General features: G+C 31.6%; 1 pseudogene; it reads left to right on the forward strand.

Annotated features, from left to right (window-relative positions):
* Window positions 1-429: 429 nt before the first annotated feature.
* LOC120172677 overlaps window positions 430-16,437 on the forward strand; it is a 29,369-nt pseudogene continuing 13,361 nt past the window's right edge.

Raw genomic sequence — 16,437 nt, forward strand, 5'->3', positions numbered from 1 at the left:
GGTCGGGTCGGATCACGGGTGAAGGATCCTTTCTTCTCGGGTTGGGTCGGGTGACCAAAAAACCCGACCCATTGCCATCCCTACACCAAACCCTATTTTTCTTTCAAAAAAAAATTCTTTTATTTTCGTCCCTAAAGGTTTATTTGAACGGCCACCAATCAAAGAAAACCACGTGTCAACATCAAAACAATGGAAGCCATAAAGATCCAACGGCCACACAATGTTCTCAACTAACCCATAGGCCAACCCACCCACCCAGCCATTTTCATTTTTTTTAAAGAAAATAATAATATTTTCCCCCTATTTAAATATTCGGATTATCGTTCAACGAACTCAGGAAAATTTCCTTTTTTTTTTTTTTTTTTTGAAAAACACTTTGTTTTTTTTTCAATAATTAGCCATTGAATCCGGCTTTAGAGCTTCTCATCGATGGAACCAATGGAGATCGTTACGGGTAACTGCATGGCGGTAACGGTTTCGGCACAGTTACTGCTGCTTCTGCTGATCCGTTGAACTGGGCCGCGTCGGCTCAGTCGATGAAAGGTAGCCATCTCGAGGAAGTGAAGAGAATGGTGGAGGAGTACAAGAACCCGGTGGTTCGCCTAGGTGGCGAGACGCTAAGGATAGCTCAGGTGACGGCCTTTGCAAACCGCGACGCCGCCGTCCAGGTGGAGCTCTCGGAGGCGGCTCGGCCTGCGGTCAAGGCGAGCAGCGATTGGGTGATGGAAGGAATGAAAAGGTACGGACAGTACGGCGTCACCACTGGCTTTGGTGCAACCTCTCATCGCAGAACCAAGCAGGGCGCTGCTCTCCAAAAGGAGCTTATAAGGTAACTTTGAATTTCCCAACTTCTACGTCATAATCATATAAGGTAGTATTTAGTTATTAATGGTATCAAATTCATATCATCTATACTATCTGAACTAACAAAATGTTTACAGCAAATAAGAAATTTAATCTTAAATTATTGTAAGTGACTATTTTTACGTATCATAGTAGTATTTAAAAATTAATAAATTTCAATATATTAATTAATATTATTTTTATGAAAAAACACTTCCATCTAGTATTAAATTTTAATTTTATACTTTTTTAGATTATTAGATTAGTAAAAATAATAAAATTTTAGATATTTATTTTTCTATTATGAATATCTTTTAGTAATTTCATTCATCTACTTTTGTTTGTTTAATGATTTTAAAAGGATATAAAACTAAATATTTTAGACGATATGAAATGGATCTTTTATATATATATATATATCCTCTTACATAATGAAAACTATTTTGGTTTTACACAAATTTAAGACTGTTGCATGAGTAAAAACAGATAATTGAGATTAAAAGTATGAAATATGAATATATTTACTGGAAAAAAAAATAAAGAGTCAATTTAGGCAATCTATTTTTAGTAATCCAACAGTCCTAAATCTGTGTAAAACTAAAAAAATTTACATTATGTAAGTGAATATCAATTATATATATATATATATATATCGTGTAGTATATTCCATAAACTTACGTAACTAAAAGCTAAAGAGCCATTAAATTGGCCATAATTAGCACAACACACTTACAGCCGTGTTTGGTAGTTGTATTTTTTTCAGCTATATATCCGCCTCATAATTAGTTATGTGAAAGACCCATGCACTTAACCCTTGTTTTTTGTCACCTGCCCGAATCTGTTTCTGAATTTCTCATTTAAAAAGAATAATTTCAAAGAACATAAAAAATATGATATTTTTATTTTATAGATTTAAAATATATCCATCAAATATGTGGTACACTGATCACTTTAATTCTAATTGAAATTAAATTTGAATAAGTTTGAGTTTTCATATTAAGTGTTTTTTAGTTTTTTTTTCATTTAAATTGTAACATTCTAATTTAGGGGCTAAATTTAAGAAATTATAAAGTGATGAATTTAATTAGAATTTTGGAAGGAAATTGAGGATTAAATTAAAAAATTTCAAAGTTGGCAGACCGTTTTAAAAAAGTACAGGAAATTCAGGGGTTAAACCCATGATTTAACCATTTATTTATATGTGAAATATAAATCTCTTCCCCGTGCGCATGTAGCATATTTTTTCAGTTTTCTCTTCTCCAACAACCCTCATTTCAACTCCGATCTACTCGCCGTCCGACCTCCGATCGACGAACCGAAACTACCATCGTGTTCGTTGTCAATCGATGAAAAAACCCATTAAACCTTTCGTCGTGAATCGTCGCCGTTAATTTCAGTCGAAAGTATCGTCGGTAATAACTCGATTTCAGTTGGTTTTTCGTCGATTCACGACGATCCGGTCATCCGTTTACGACACCTCCCGCACCATCGTGTTCCTTGCATCGTTTCGAGTCCGCCGGTGTCATCCTTGGTCTCCGTGGATGGCGACGCGTGAGGAGGTGAGACGGTCAAAGTTTTCGACGTTTTGGAATTGAGCTCTCCGCCATTCAAAATTGTGAATCGAGCTTTGTAAGTGCCTTAAAATCGTTTAAAATATTTTTTAAGAATTTGTTCGGGAATTTATCAACACCGGGTTACTGTTCACGCACCGCACGCGCCACCCCCCGAGACTGGCCATCATCTGGGTGATAATTTAGTAATTAATTTATGTTTGAGTGCTATTTGTGTAAAATTCGGGTGTTATATTGGTAAATATTTGCAGAATGTGGCTAATTTGGTAATTAATTTCTGTTAGGGTGATATTTGTGTAAAATGGTCAAATGTTGACTGTTCATGCGTTGACCATTGACCGGCGTTGACCAAAACTTTGACGGGCTTTGACCGGGCATTAAACAACCTTTGACTTCGATCAAGTATACCCATCCTGACGTTTTTCGACGTTTCAAATCCGATTCCGCAGTATGTTTTTCGAAATTCAGACCCGAAGGCCTCGAAATTGCCAGTCAAACTCGTTGACTTTGATTTTGATCGAAAATTTCAAATTTTCGAAAACTCATATTTTATGCTTTCGACATCCTGAATCCGAAGTCCGTTTCGCCAAATTCGAACCCGATAAGCTGTTTTTCACTGATTTATCACCCGATTCGATATGTTTATCGCAATTAAGCTTCATTTTTTTATATAATTTATGTTGATATGCATCTGAGGAATTATTGGAAGTTGAATTGAAGATCAAAGGCGTTTGAATTTTATGTTGATGCATCTGAGGAATTATTGGAAGTTGAATTGAAGATCAAAGGCGTTTGAATGGAATTTTATGGTCGATCAGTATTGCACGAAATCGAGGTAATACTTTACTACTTTTTATGCTTTATGGAACATGTGAATATTGGTAATGCATGTAGATATGTTAGTCTCATTGGTGGTTAATTAATTCTTACACTCAATCTGAATACGTAAAAAGGTTCAGTAATTGATTATGGTTCAGATGATTAATATAGGAGATTGAGAGATTGTTAGAATTAAATTACAAGTTTTGTGATTAGTGATAAAGGAATGCCCTGGATCTATAACTATATGTTATATCAACAAAGGTTTAATATTAAAGATACTTGGATGAGAAATTATGAGAATACTCTGGTGGGTAAAATTACGAAAAATACCCTTATATTGTAAGATAGAAGTCTGTTAAGGAATCATTTCAAGATCAGAGAATATTCGAGAAAGTAATTAACCATAGGATCTTTAAATTATAATTATTTCGTTAAGAGCTAATATCGAAATTATCTGGTTAAGAAATTACAAAAATGCCCTTAAGAGGTAAAATAGTCTGAGTTGACCCTGAATGGAGAAAGTACTTTGAAGATTTGTACTTAACTCGATTAAGTACGAATTTAATTGTTAAGATCCTGTCTTGTACAGAAAAATTCATGATATTTCGTTTGTAAAATCTGAGAATGCACTTGACCCAGAAATATTCGAGTAATGAGTAATACTGAAGAATAATTATTGGGGGTATTCTGTTGTCAGAATTGTTCGAAAGGACTGAAATAAATGATAAGATGAATTTAATAGTAGATCGGACGGAAGAAAAGGATTAAAATACATTGAATCTGTAAAATGACCAAAATACCACTGTAATAGAAATAACCCAAGAATATCACCAAGCTCAGGAATGATTAGATATCCTCGAGCTCTGTAATGAATGGAATAAAACTGAACACCAAATGACCAAAAATAGCCTTATGGTCTATACTAAGTAAATGTTTGGATTAATTAAGAAATCCAAATAAGCATAGGTGTTGGACTACCTTTAGAAGTATGAAATAACTTAAGTGAGCCGATCAACCGTAATGATATATGTCAGTACCTGAACGACATAGGTATCAGTTGAATGTATGTTCGTCTTCTCAAGTGTGGTCGATGATAATTTGAAAGTACTCAGCTCAACTCAACTCTAGATGGCATTCAATACTAAGAATTGGACGTTTGTTCGACAAATCAACCACGAAGACCAAATTGAATGGAATGGAAGTACAACAGGTATCTAAAATTCAGGAACGTTTGAATTACTCTAGAAAATCTTGAAGTAACTGGAATGGACTTGAATGCTAAATGAACTAAGTAACCTCCAGGACTAAGGATTAAGTAAGTAATTTGGATGAGTCTGAAAACGTAAGTAAACATACATGATGTAATGTTCTTATGGATCTTGAACTACAAATCAAGCACGTCAGTATTTCATGATATAGTGGAAGTGTGAACATGAAATAAAGACATTGGAATATTTATTCAGCGATGATTCCGAAGATTATATATGGATTAGAATTTGTGGTATTAAAGTGTAAATACACTGTAAGGACAATGAATTGACCAGTCGATAAGCATTAATTCTGGGAGATATCATCTGAAGTTGTTGATAATGAAATCAATCGACATAGACTGTAAATGTCTTGAATCTTTATTTCTTTCTTATCAACTCAAGTCTCATTCTGAATAATTGATAATTCCGTCAGTTATTGAACTCTTCCAATAATGACTCTAAATTTCGATATTCTATCGGTATACTAAAGATCTGTATTTCTCTGCCTGCTAAGATTATCCAGTACCTCTGAATAATATCTGTAAACTCTGGTGTGTTCCCTAATCACATGAATATTATATGATTATGATTGAATTTGTTATGATAACTGACATGGATTCTGATATGATACTTGACTTGAACTATGATTTGATTTTTGATATATCCGTTTACGGAGAAACATGTTTTATTGGATTATAGTTGGAGGAGAATACTTGCAGGTCCTCGGCTTTGTGCTGAGAGCCTTACTGTTCGTGACGGGGAAGAATACTTGCATGTTCCTCAGCTTTGTGCTGAGAGCCTTACTGTTCGTGACGGGGTTGAATACTTGCAGGTTCCTCGGCTTTGTGCTGAGAGCCTTACTGTTCGTGACGGGGTTGAATACTTTCAGGTTCCTCGGCTTTGTGCTGAGAGCCTTACTGTTCGTGACGGGGTTGATTACTTACAGGTTCCTCGGCTTTGTGCTGAGAGCCTTACTGTTTGTGACGGGGTTGATTACTTGCAGATTCCTTAGCTTTGTGCTCAGGGCCTTACTATTCATGACGGGGTTGTATGGTTATGGAGAACCTACACATTTTGTTCGTGACGGATGGGAAAATTACTATGGGTTTTGAATAAAAAAAATATGTTTTAAAAGATCGATATCTTTTCACTGGTTTTGAGGGAACACACTAGATAACCTATTCTGATCTCCTGAACTCAGTCATCTGAAATATTTCTCTGAAATGAAAGCTCATTGTCCGTTATCCTAAAATATCTGTAGGATCTTCGCTCAGCATAAAGATCTGTAGATGTCTGAACAGACAAGCAAATATATGTTTATTTGTATCTGCATGTTTTCAGCATCATTTGGTAGTTCTGTATTACCTAGCTTTTCGAAGCTCACGGGTAGTTCTGCGGTGCGGCACCTAAAAAACGGCTAATATACAGCGTGACCGGTTAAACAAGTGACCGGTTAAAATTTAGACCGGTTATGTTATATTATTTAACCAAAAATATTATAAAGTACAATAACATACTAGGTAACGCTTATATAATGTAATAGGTAGCGCTTATATTTACCTATTTTATAAGTAAATCGGTATATTTATACCGATAGCATTACAAATTTACCTATTACATTATAATATGTTGAAAGTGTCTATACTTTTTATAAAAATGATCGAACTTTTTTTAAAGTTATGTAATTTATGTTTCAATTTTTTTTTAATAGTGTTTCATGTTTTCCACCTACAATATTAATTTAATAATTTCATTTGCACAAAAAATTATTTGATTATTTTGATATTTTATAAAATATTATTTAGAATTTAAATTTAACAATATTAACCAAAGATAATAATAAATATGTAATATATATGTTTATTGTTTTTAATTTAATAATAATATATCGTAACGTAAAAAATAAATCATTAGACGCCTATAATTACTAAATAATATCTTAAAACTCACTCAAAAGATAACCTTAAATTAATGTTTTCCACACTGAAAAAAGTATAGACACTTTTATAAAAAGGATAGATACTTTACAATATAACACTACCTATTACATTATATAAACGAAACCTATTACATTATATAAGCGCTACCTATTACATCATTTTTACCTATTATATTGAAAGTGTCCATACTTTTTATAAAAAGGATCGATACTTCTTTTAAAGTTATGTAATTTATGTTTCAATTTTTTTTAAGTATGTTTCATGTTTTCCACCTACAATATTAATTTAATAATTTCATTTGCACAAAAAATTATTGATTGTTTGATATTTTATAAAATAATATTTAGAATTTTTAATTTAATAAAAATATATATCGTAACGTAAAAATAAATCATTAGACGCCTATAATTACTATTAATATCTTAAAACTCACTCAAAGATAACCTTAAATTAATGTTTCCACAGGAAAAAAAGTATAGACACTTTTATAAAAATGATAGATACTTTACATATAACCACTACTATTACATTATATAAACGATACTATTACATTATATAAGCGCTACCTATTACATCATATTTTTACCTATTATATTGAAGGTGTCCATACTTTTATAAAAAGGATCGATACTTCTTTTAAAGTTATGTAATTTATGTTTCAATTTTTTTTAATAGTGTTTCATGTTTTCCACCTACAATATTAATTTAATAATTTTATTTACACAAAAAATTATTTGATTGTTTTGATATTTATAAAAATAATATTAGAATTTTTAATTTAATAATAATATATATCGTAACGTAAAAAAGAATCATTAGACGCCTATAATTACTAAATTAATATCTTAAAAACTCACTCAAAAGATAACCTTAAATTAATGTTTTCCACACTGAAAAAAGTATAGACACTTTTATAAAAAGGATAGATACTTTACAATATAACACTACTATTACATTATATAAACGATACCTATTACATTATATAAGCGCTACCTATTACATCATATTTTACCTATTATATTGAAAGTGTCCATACTTTTTATAAAAAGGATCGATACTTCTTTTAAAGTTATGTAATTTATGTTTTAATTTTTTTTAATAGTGTTTCATGTTTTCCACCTACAATATAATTTAATAATTCATTTGCACAAAAAATTATTTTATTATTTTGATATTTTATAAAATAATATTTAGAATTTTAATTAATAATAATATATATCGTAACGTAAAAAATAAATCATTAGACGCCTATAATTACTAAATTAATATCTTAAAACTCACTCAAAAGATAACCTTAAATTAATGTTTTCCACAGTGAAAAAAAGTATAGACACTTTTATAAAAGGATAGATACTTTACTATAACAACTACCTATTACATTATATAAACGATACCTATTACATTATATAAGCGCTACCTATTACATCATATTTTTACCTATTATATTGAAAGTGTCCATACTTTTTATAAAAAGGATCGATACTTCTTTTAAAGTTATGTAATTTATGTTTCAATTGTTTTAAGTATGTTTCATGTTTTCCACCTACAATATTAATTTAATAATTTCATTTGCACAAAAAATATTTGATTGTTTTGATATTTTATAAATAATATTTAGAATTTTTAATTTAATAATAATATATACGTAACGTAAAAAATAAATCATTAGACGCCTATAATTACTAAATTATATCTTAAAACTCACTCAAAAGATAACCTTAAATTAATGTTTTCCACAGGAAAAAAAGTATAGACACTTTTATAAAAATGATAGATACTTTACAATATAACCACTACTATTACATTATATAAACGATACCTATTACATTATATAAGGCTACCTATTACATCATATTTTACCTATTATATTGAAGGTGTCCATACTTTTATAAAAAGGATCGATACTTCTTTTAAAGTTATGTAATTTATGTTTCAATTTTTTTTAATAGTGTTTCATGTTTTCCACCTACAATATTAATTTAATAATTTTATTTACACAAAAATTATTGATTGTTTTGATATTTATAAAATAATATTAGAATTTTTTTATAATAATATATATCGTAACGTAAAAAAGAAATCATTAGACGCCTATAATTACTAAATTAATATCTTAAAAACTCACTCAAAAGATAACCTTAAATCACAGTGAAAAAAGTATAGACACTTTATAAAAAGGATAGATACTTTACAATAACCACTACCTATTACATTATAAACCATACCTATTACATTATATAAGCGCTACCTATTACATCATATTTTTACCTATTATATTGAAAGTGTCCATACTTTTTATAAAAAAGATCGATACTTTGTTTAAAGTATGTAATTTATGTTTCAATTTTTTTTAATAGTGTTTCATGTTTTCCACCTACACTATTAATTTAATAATTTCATTTACACAAAAAAATTATTTGATGTTTTGATATTTTATAAAATAATATTTAGAATTTTAATTTAATAATAATATATCGTAACGTAAAAAAGAAATCATTAGACGCCTATAATTACTAAATTAATATCTTAAAACTCACTCAAAGATGTATATACCTAAATATGTAGTTATTGTACATACTAAATATGTAGTTATGTACATACCTAAATTTAATGATAATATACTTGTAGTTATTGTACATACCTAAATATGTACTGCGAATTTAATGTTGTACCCACCTTTAACTATCACTACCAATGCCACATCCTATTGAAAGCAGCACGACTGAAACATGTTCAAAATGAACATTTGCTTACATTTCCATCAACTCCTGGAGCACTGAACTTGCACAACAAAATTTTTGCCATGGATAATACTGATGTAGACAATGTTAAGACAACCGAGGAATGCCATGAAGTACATAATGTTGATGAATCTGACAGATTGGTTGGTCAGCTTTTCTGTTCACGTGATCAAGCTTGGTACTTTTACAAGGGATTCGCACGGGAACATGGGTTTAGTGCACGTAAGGGAACAACACGGCTTGACGTGGAAGGGAATGTGAAGACACAAGAATTTTGTTGTTCCAAAGAAGGGTTTCGAGTATCAAAAGTCAATACTGTTGATCGTCAATGTGCTCATACGCCAGTCACAAGAACAAGATGTAAGGCTAGAGTCGTAGTTACAGCAACAAATACAAACGATCAGTGGGTTATAAGTAAGTCTGATCAGAAACATAATCATGCATTGTGCACTCCTTCTATGACACCATTTATGCGTTCTAATAGAGCTGTAAGTAAGGCTGATATCGATGAGGCAACAACATTGAAAGAGGTCGGTGTTGGCACGTCACAAGTAATGAACTATTTAACGCAGCAGGCAGGGGGCTATCATAATGTTGGATTTACATATAAAGACCTCTACAATGCACTTCAAAGAGGTAAAGCAAAGGAAATCGTCGATGGGGATGTGAATGCGCTTATTGCCTACTTTGATTATAAGAAACATGATGATCCCGGGTTTTTTATGACATACTCGGTAGACGAATCGGGGGCATTGTATAATCTTATTTGGTCGGATTCTACATCGAGATCGAATTACACATGCTTCGGTGATGTAATTGCGTTCGATACAACGTTCAAAGATAATTTGTATGGTCGACCAATTATGCCTATTGTTGGTGTCAATCATCACCATAACACAATTGTGTTTGCCACTGCCATAATCGCTGACGAGACGTCTCAATCTTTCGAGTGGGTGCTACAGAATTTTTTAGAAGCCATGATGAATAAATCACCTATTTCCGTTGTAACCGATGGGGATAGGGCAATGTAGAGGGCTATCAAATCTGTTATCCCTTATGCTAAGCACAGATTATGTTCTTGGCATCTTTCTCGCAATGCACAAGCTAACATTGGTGACCCAAAGTTACAGCAGCATTCTCAAAATGCATGGCTTCCTGGTGGATAACCAAGGAATTTGATATTCAATGGCGTTCGGTTGTTTCAGAATTCAACGTCCAAAAGCATCCATGGGTGATTGAGAAGGGAAATACATGACACTTATGGGCACAAGCATATCTAACCGGTCATTTCTTTGCCAATATTCGCTCAACACAAAGGTGCGAGTCTATGAATGCTTCACTAGCTATTGCACTGAAACACAAGAAGACATATTTAGATGTTGTTCGTGCAATTGAAGATGGAATTAGTAGAATGCGTATGAACGAGTTGAAAGCGGATTACTTAAGTTCCCATACGAAGCCCTTCCAGATCACAAAACTGGTTGACCTTGAAAGCCATGCCGCTGCGATTTTTACATGCGAATCTTTTCGTGTATTCCAAGATAAACTTATACGGGAGACATTGTACCGGATTGAGGCAGAGATTAAGTCCTTATCAGATGAATGTCAACATTATATTTTGTCAAAGTACGCAGAAAAAAATAGGAAATTTGAAATTAGTTTTGATTCTCGTACGAAAACTCTAATTTGCTCCTGCAAAAAATTCGAGACCGTTGGACTTCCGTGTCGCCATCAACTTCACATTTTGAAGCAATTGGACTACACATATTTGCCCGGGACTTTGATTCAACGTAGGTGGACTAATGATGCGAAGGCTTCTGCACCCAGCTATGTTGATTTGAATGTGTCTCCAGAAGTGATGCAAATGGCAAGGTTCGCTGCTCTACGTTCAACGTCAAGTAGGTTATGCTACATTGCATCAAAGACAGACGAGTCTTTCAAAACCGCAAGAGATGAGATGAAAATACTAATAGAAGAATTAGAAAACTCGTTTGGTTTGAATCATTCAGTCAACCAGAGCATTGTAGTAAACAATGTTCGTGACCCTCAACGAAAACAACGCAAGCGAAAAGAAGTGCCGAAGAACAAGGTCGAGAAGAAAATTAGGCGATGTGGGTACTGCAACGGTGAGGGACATAACAAACTAACATGTCCTCAAGTCAAGCTTAGTTTGAGTACAAGCACACAGCCTACATCAACTGATTTTTTCGAAGACGGAATGGAATGACAACGATCTCCATATATCATAAGTATCAACATGACTCCTATTGTATGTACATATAAATATTTTGAATGAAGGAAGAAAAAACCGCGTTACTTAAAATTACCGACACTTTTTTAAATGGTATCGACACATTTTTCTTCCAATCTGGACATAAAGTACCGACACAATATTAGAAAGTATCGATATAGGTTGTAGACCTATTCACTCATAAAACCGGTATATTTATACCGGTTATATTACAAAATTATCTATTATATTATAATATGTTGAAAGTGTCCATACTTTTTATAAAAAGGATTGATACTTCTTTTAAAGTTATGTTTCAATTTTTTTTAAGTATGTTTCATGTTTTCCACCTACAATATTAATTTAATAATTTCATTTGCACAAAAAATTATTTGATTGTTTTGATATTTTATAAAATAATATTTAGAATTTTAATTTAATATAATATATATCGTAACGTAAAAAATAAATCATTAGACGCCTATAATTACTAAATTAATATCTTAAAACTCACTCAAAAGATAACCTTAAATTAATGTTTTCCACAGTGAAAAAAGTATAGACACTTTTATAAAAAGGATAGATACTTTACAATATAACCACTACCTATTACATTATAAACCATACCTATTACATTATATAAGCGCTACCTATTACATCATATTTTTACCTATTATATTGAAAGTGTCCATACTTTTATAAAAAGGATCGATACTTCTTTTAAAGTTATGTAATTTATGTTTTAATTTTTTTTAATAGTGTTTCATGTTTTCCACCTACAATATTAATTTAATAATTTCATTTGCACAAAAAATTATTTTATTATTTTGATATTTTATAAAATAATATTTAGAATTTTTAATTTAATAATAATATATATCGTAACGTAAAAAATAAATCATTAGACGCCTATAATTACTAAATTAATATCTTAAAACTCACTCAAAAGATAACCTTAAATCACAGTGAAAAAAGTATAGACACTTTTATAAAAAGGATAGATACTTTACAATATAACAACTACCTATTACATTATATAAACGATACCTATTACATTATATAAGCGCTACCTATTACATCATATTTTTACCTATTATATTGAAAGTGTCCATACTTTTTATAAAAAGGATCGATACTTCTTTTAAAGTTATGTAATTTATGTTTCAATTTGTTTTAAGTATGTTTCATGTTTTCCACCTACAATATTAATTTAATAATTTCATTTGCACAAAAATTATTTGATTGTTTGATATTTTATAAAATAATATTTAGAATTTTTAATTTAATAATAATATATATCGTAACGTAAAAAATAAATCATTAGACGCCTATAATTACTAAATTAATATCTTAAAACTCACTCAAAAGATAACCTTAAATTAATGTTTTCCACAGGAAAAAAAGTATAGACACTTTTATAAAAATGATAGATACTTTACAATATAACCACTACCTATTACATTATATAAACGATACCTATTACATTATATAAGCGCTACCTATTACATCATATTTTTACCTATTATATTGAAGGTGTCCATACTTTTATAAAAAGGATCGATACTTCTTTTAAAGTTATGTAATTTATGTTTCAATTTTTTTTAATAGTGTTTCATGTTTTCCACCTACAATATTAATTTAATAATTTTATTTACACAAAAAATTATTTGATTGTTTTGATATTTTATAAAATAATATTTAGAATTTTTAATTTAATAATAATATATATCGTAACGTAAAAAAGAAATCATTAGACGCCTATAATTACTAAATTAATATCTTAAAACTCACTCAAAAGATAACCTTAAATCACAGTGAAAAAAGTATAGACACTTTTATAAAAAGGATAGATACTTTACAATATAACCACTACCTATTACATTATATAAACCATACCTATTACATTATATAAGCGCTACCTATTACATCATATTTTTACCTATTATATTGAAAGTGTCCATACTTTTTATAAAAAAGATCGATACTTTGTTTAAAGTTATGTAATTTATGTTTCAATTTTTTTTAATAGTGTTTCATGTTTTCCACCTACAATATTAATTTAATAATTTCATTTACACAAAAAAATTATTTGATTGTTTTGATATTTTATAAAATAATATTTAGAATTTTTAATTTAATAATAATATATATCGTAACGTAAAAAAGAAATCATTAGACGCCTATAATTACTAAATTAATATCTTAAAACTCACTCAAAAGATGTATATACCTAAATATGTAGTTATTGTACATACCTAAATATGTAGTTATTGTACATACCTAAATTTAATGATAATATATACTTGTAGTTATTGTACATACCTAAATATGTACTGCGAATTTAATGTTGTACCCACCCTTTAACTATCACTACCAATGCCACATCCTATTGAAAGCAGCACGACTGAAACATGTTCAAAATGAACCTTTGCTTACATCTCCATCAACTCCTGGAGCACTGAACTTGCACAACAAAATTTTTGCCATGGATAATACTGATGTAGACAATGTTAAGACAACCGAGGAATGCCATGAAGTACATAATGTTGATGAATCTGACAGATTGGTTGGTCAGCTTTTCTGTTCACGTGATCAAGCTTGGTACTTTTACAAGGGATTCGCACGGGAACATGGGTTTAGTGCACGTAAGGGAACAACACGGCTTGACGTGGAAGGGAATGTGAAGACACAAGAATTTTGTTGTTCCAAAGAAGGGTTTCGAGTATCAAAAGTCAATACTGTTGATCGTCAACGTGCTCATACGCCAGTCACAAGAACAAGATGTAAGGCTAGAGTCGTAGTTACAGCAACAAATACAAACGATCAGTGGGTTATAAGTAAGTCTGATCAGAAACATAATCATGCATTGTGCACTCCTTCTATGACACCATTTATGTGTTCTAATAGAGCTGTAAGTAAGGCTGATATCGATGAGGCAACAACATTGAAAGAGGTCGGTGTTGGCACGTCACAAGTAATGAACTATTTAACGCAGCAGGCAGGGGGCTATCATAATGTTGGATTTACATATAAAGACCTCTACAATGCACTTCAAAGAGGTAAAGCAAAGGAAATCATCGATGGGGATGTGAATGCGCTTATTGCTACTTTGATTATAAGAAACATGATGATCCCGGGTTTTTTATGACATACTCGGTAGACGAATCGGGGGCATTGTATAATCTTATTTGGTCGGATTCTACATCGAGATCGGATTACACATGCTTCGGTGATGTAATTGCGTTCGATACAACGTTCAAAGATAATTTGTATGGTCGACCAATTATGCCTATTGTTGGTGTCAATCATCACCATAACACAATTGTGTTTGCCACTGCCATAATCGCTGACGAGACGTCTCAATCTTTCGAGTGGGTGCTACAAAATTTTTTAGAAGCCATGATGAATAAATCACCTATTTCCGTTGTAACCGATGGGGATAGGGCAATGTAGAGGGCTATCAAATCTGTTATCCCTTATGCTAAGCACAGATTATGTTCTTGGCATCTTTCTTGCAATGCACAAGCTAACATTGGTGACCCAAAGTTTACAGTAGCATTCTCAAAATGCATGGCTTCCTGGTGGATAACCAAGGAATTTGATATTCAATGGCGTTCGGTTGTTTCAGAATTCAACGTCCAAAAGCATCCATGGGTGATTGAGAAGGGAAATACATGACACTTATGGGCACAAGCATATCTAACCGGTCATTTCTTTGCCAATATTCGCTCAACACAAAGGTGCGAGTCTATGAATGCTTCACTAGCTATTGCACTGAAACACAAGAAGACATATTTAGATGTTGTTCGTGCAATTGAAGATGGAATTAGTAGAATGCGTATGAACGAGTTGAAAGCGGATTACTTAAGTTCCCATACGAAGCCCTTCCAGATCACAAAACTGGTCGACCATGAAAGCCATGCCGTTGCGATTTTTACATGCGAATCTTTTCGTGTATTCCAAGATAAACTTATACGGGAGACATTGTACCGGATTGAGGCAGAGATTAAGTCCTTATCAGATGAATGTCAACATTATATTTTGTCAAAGTACGCAGAAAAAAATAGGAAATTTGAAATTAGTTTTGATTCTCGTACGAAAACTCTAATTTGCTCCTGCAAAAAATTCGAGACCGTTGGACTTCCGTGTCGCCATCAACTTCACATTTTGAAGCAATTGGACTACACATATTTGCCCGGGACTTTGATTCAACGTAGGTGGACTAATGATGCGAAGGCTTCTGCACCCAGCTATGTTGATTTGAATGTGTCTCCAGAAGTGATGCAAATGGCAAAGTTCGCTGCTCTACGTTCAACGTCAAGTAGGTTATGCTACATTGCATCAAAGACAGACGAGTCTTTCAAAACCGCAAGAGATGAGATGAAAATACTAATAGAAGAATTAGAAAACTCGTTTGGTTTGAATCATTCAGTCAACCAGAGCATTGTAGTAAACAATGTTCGTGACCCTCAACGAAAACAACGCAAGCGAAAAGAAGTGCCGAAGAACAAGGTCGAGAAGAAAATTAGGCGATGTGGTACTGCAACGGTGAGGGACATAACAAACTAACATGTCCTCAAGTCAAGCTTAGTTTGAGTACAAGCACACAGCCTACATCAACTGATTTTTTCGAAGACGGAATGGAATGACAACGATCTCCATATATCATAAGTATCAATATGACTCCTATTGTATGTACATATAAATATTTTGAATGAAGGAAGAAAAACCGCGTTACTTAAAATTACCGACACTTTTTTAAATGGTATCGACACATTTTTCTTCCAATCTGGACATAAAGTACCGACACAATATTAGAAAGTATCGATATAGGTTGTAGACCTATTCACTCATAAAACCGGAATATTTATACCGGTTATATTACAAAATTATCTATTACATTATAATATGTTGAAAGTGTCCATACTTTTTATAAAAAGGATCGATACTTCTTTTAAAGTTATGTTTCAATTTTTTTTAAGTATGTTTCATGTTTTCCACCTACAATATTAATTTAATAATTTCATTTGCACAAAAAAT

This window comes from Hibiscus syriacus, unplaced genomic scaffold, assembly GCF_006381635.1.
Source record: "Hibiscus syriacus cultivar Baekdansim isolate YM2019G1 unplaced genomic scaffold, ASM638163v2 tig00111877_pilon, whole genome shotgun sequence".
Taxonomy (NCBI): Eukaryota; Viridiplantae; Streptophyta; class Magnoliopsida; order Malvales; family Malvaceae; genus Hibiscus; species Hibiscus syriacus.